The sequence below is a fragment of the Ornithodoros turicata genome, chromosome 1 (genome assembly GCF_037126465.1).
Source record: "Ornithodoros turicata isolate Travis chromosome 1, ASM3712646v1, whole genome shotgun sequence".
Classification (NCBI taxonomy): domain Eukaryota; kingdom Metazoa; phylum Arthropoda; class Arachnida; order Ixodida; family Argasidae; genus Ornithodoros; species Ornithodoros turicata.
Window position 1 is genome coordinate 146,833,226 of NC_088201.1, and position 3,787 is coordinate 146,837,012.

The following is a 3,787-nucleotide window of genomic DNA, read 5'->3' on the forward strand; positions in this document are numbered from 1 at the left end:
TCACGGACGAGGACGCGATGACACTTTGAGGGCGTCCTGAGCATCGCGAGTGTTCTTGGGGTTAGCAGTGGCAGTGGGGGATTTTGATTTGATATCTGGGAGGTTGCCTTCAAAAAGCTGACTTTTAAATAATGCCTACAGCCCAGGGAAAAAAACGGGTGTTATAAAGATGGAACTTCGCCAGGCCATGTATTGTAAACTCCTTCATATAAAGTTCCTATAAAATCTGTAGATGCTGAAAGATCTTTCAGCAGGTATAAAACGATTGCGTGCGACAGACCGCACCAGATGAGAACACAGGATATCATGTGTGTAATGCAGAGCCTCAACATTGCTTTGAATCTGTAATTTTATAACATATTTTTTGTTCTCACATTAGCCATTTCCCATGTCTTCCCATTTCACGCAATCGTTCACTGCTCGCTGCGGAAATCGCGGAATTTACAAGTCAATGCCGCGGATTTTCGAATTTGCCGCAGCAGAAAACCTAGGACCCTAGAGTTTCAATACATTTGAATACGACAGCGAGGAAGAGGTGCGACCCAGGAGACATTAGAAGCTCACCTGTGGACGGGCCAGCCACAGGAAACACAACCAGAGAGGAGTATAAAGGCTTCATAGTCCCCGAAGGCAGGATAGAGCATACATCATGGAGCACCTAACACTGGGAGTCTGCAAATAAAAATTAGGATGACACGTACAGCTCGCCAATCTGAAAGCTGCATAACAAGAAAGAAGCTAAGAGTGATAGCAGTCCAACGCAGCTTCTAGGAAGAGGTGTGACCAAGCAGGGCTTAGAAGCTCACCTGTGGAGGGTCCAGCCACGAGAGGCACACCCACGGAGCCTGAAGACATCGAACTCCCTGAAACCAGGACCCAGGGGACGTCACAGAGAAGCTGGAGCTCGGAGGCTGCAAGATTAAAATTAGGACGACGTATAACTTAGGACACATAGTCATCCAAGGTCAAGGTTGTATGGCAATAAAGATATAATCGGAAGGGGTCTTAGACGCTCGAAGGAACGCTAGACGAGGAAGAGGAGGCCTTAGACGCTCACCTCCGGAACGGTCAGGCACAGGAAACAGTCCCAAGGAGGAGCCGGAAGGCTTCGTACTTCGTTGAGGCAGGACTGAGGGGATATGAAGCAGCTGGAGCTCAGATGCTGCGAGATGAAGATTAGTATAACACACAGTGCTCGCCAAGGTGAAAGTTGCATGACAAGAAAGAGATAACCTCGGAACACAGCTGCTAGGAAGAGATGCGATGCAGGAGGCTCACCAAGATGTAACAGCTTACCAAGGTGAAAGTTGCATAAGAAGAAAGAGGCTAGGGGAGGTACGACATAGGAGGCCTTAGAAGCTGTCCTTTTGAGGTGTCAGCCACTAGAAACTGACCCAGAGAGGAGCCTGACGGCATCGAACTCGCTGGAGCCACGACTGAGGGTATATCATGCAGCAGCTGGAGCTTGGATGCTGATAGATTAAGTTTATGATCACACGTACAGCTCCCCAAGGAGAGAGCTGCAAGAGAAGGACGAAGCTAGGGGTGAGAGCATTCAAACGCAGATTCGAGGAAGAGATGTGACACAGGAGTCCTTAGAAGGTCACCTGAGGAGGGGCCAGCCATGGGAGACAGACGTAAGGAGAAGCGTGACAGCATCGGACTCCCTGAAGCCAGGACCCACGGCATGTCACGAAGTAGCTGGAGCTCGGAGTCTGCAAGATAAAATTAGGACCACACATACAACTCTCCAAGGTGAAAGTTGCATGACAAGAAAGAGGCTAGATGAGATAACATTCGAACATTCGAACGCAGCTGCCAAGAAGAGATGCGAGGCCGGAGGTCTTAGAAGCTGGCCAGTGGCGAGGCCAGCCAAGGGAAACACATCTATTGGTTGCCAGCCAGGTTGGAGGCCAGGCAAGGGCTACATGTTGGTTGGTGGCAAGACAGTAGGACGGCACACCTTCAACCGCATTTGCAACTTGGTACTTCATTCAAATTTTCAGTTCACAAAATTCCAATTCCTTTTAGCGTTTTTATGATTATTATTCTTTTACATTCATCGCTGATCGTACACGGAGGTGCATTTGTGCACTACACCACAGACTACACAACTAGGATATCAGGCAAACATATTAATACAACAGGAGGAGGTACGTAGATCTGACTCACCTTACGTGTAAATCTACCCCTAATTATATTATAATTAGGACGATACCTAAAAAATAGAACCATACATAGCTGGACCAACTCAGGTACAAATGCTGCTACATAAAAATTGTCTATATATTCATGTGACGTAATGAAACATCGACATTATTACACTATGTAAGGTAGTAAGACAGTCAGGCGCTTAGATTTCCAGACAAATAGCTAGACACAGTCTGTTGAAATTCTTTTCAGTCTTGAAGTCAGATAATGTGGTGTGGGTGATCATTCGAATGCTTAGCCACACGACAGAAAATTGAATAAAGAAAACATGTCGTTACCTGTGTGACGGCCCTGCGAGCAACAAGACACACATACCTGTTGAAACGTAAAAGACACGTCTAGGGACGTCTGTAAATGACGAAACTGTCGTTTTCCGGTCTGAATACTCGCAGCTGGAGGGTGTCTCCCAGGATGGCAACAGCGACAGTGTCACCGCGTCAGGCCAGTGAGAAGCCAGTGCGGGACGGTTCTGCGAACGTTTACCCTGAGTAACAGAGATCGAGTGTTATTGCTGATATCGCTACAATGCAGCACTCAGACGGGACGAAGGGCGGTTAAAACAAGGACACAACCATGAATTATCACAAACTCCCCCTTTTCCTCCCTTTGACATTGCTGATATTGCAAATTGTATACGTGTATTGCGCTGGGCGAAAAAAAGTAATGGAAAGAACAACGATGCCAGCAAATCGGAACTATTTCATGACGAAAACCTAAAACCGCGCTAGTTAACAAGTTAAGTTGGATTCACACAACGAAATATCACAGCTTTGTGTAATCCGTGTATGCTATATCTTGCTATTTCTGACGCTGATGATTTGCTACTGTATACGCTTTGGAATAAAAAAAGCCACAAGCTTCGCCAGAAACAACACTTACTGACATCGTTGCCTTGCAGTCTGGGCTTGCGTGACATACACTTTTGTCACTCTCCATGTCGTAACTGAAGTACGAAAAGACAGGGGATGAAAGCGGTCTTCCGCGGCCACTCATGCTCGAACTCAGACATAAACGCGAGCACGGTCAAGTGGAGAGATCAACAGTTGCGGGGTCGAGAGGACTGCATTGGATCGGTTAGGACACCTTTTTGTTCACAAGCCCACTCATGTGCCAACGCGTCGTTGGCTCCCTAGTGAGCAGATACCACTCTCGGTACTACTGAAGTCCCAGTCCGTACGTATTATTTCATAAAAGTTAGGAATGAATTATGACTGGACGAATAGTTGATATATATAACTTTCATATAATCGCGAAAAGATTGAGAGACACTTCCTGCAAATTTGGTTCCGTTACCACTCAGGGATTGCTTTGAAGGGATTTGGCGTCAGTAATGCCATTACTGACGCGAAATTCCTTCACAGCAATCTGTGCAAGCTGCAATACTAGTGATGCAGAGTCGTAAGTCTTCATATCTCCAATGTACAGTAACATGAAGTATGCAACTTCCGTTTCAGAGAACAAGCATGGGGCACAGATGTATGAAGGACCACAGTGCATGGACGTACATGGGATGTATAATTTAACTGCGGCTGAAAAACTCTTGTAGTTAGCAACGAGGTGTCGCAATATGGCAGTT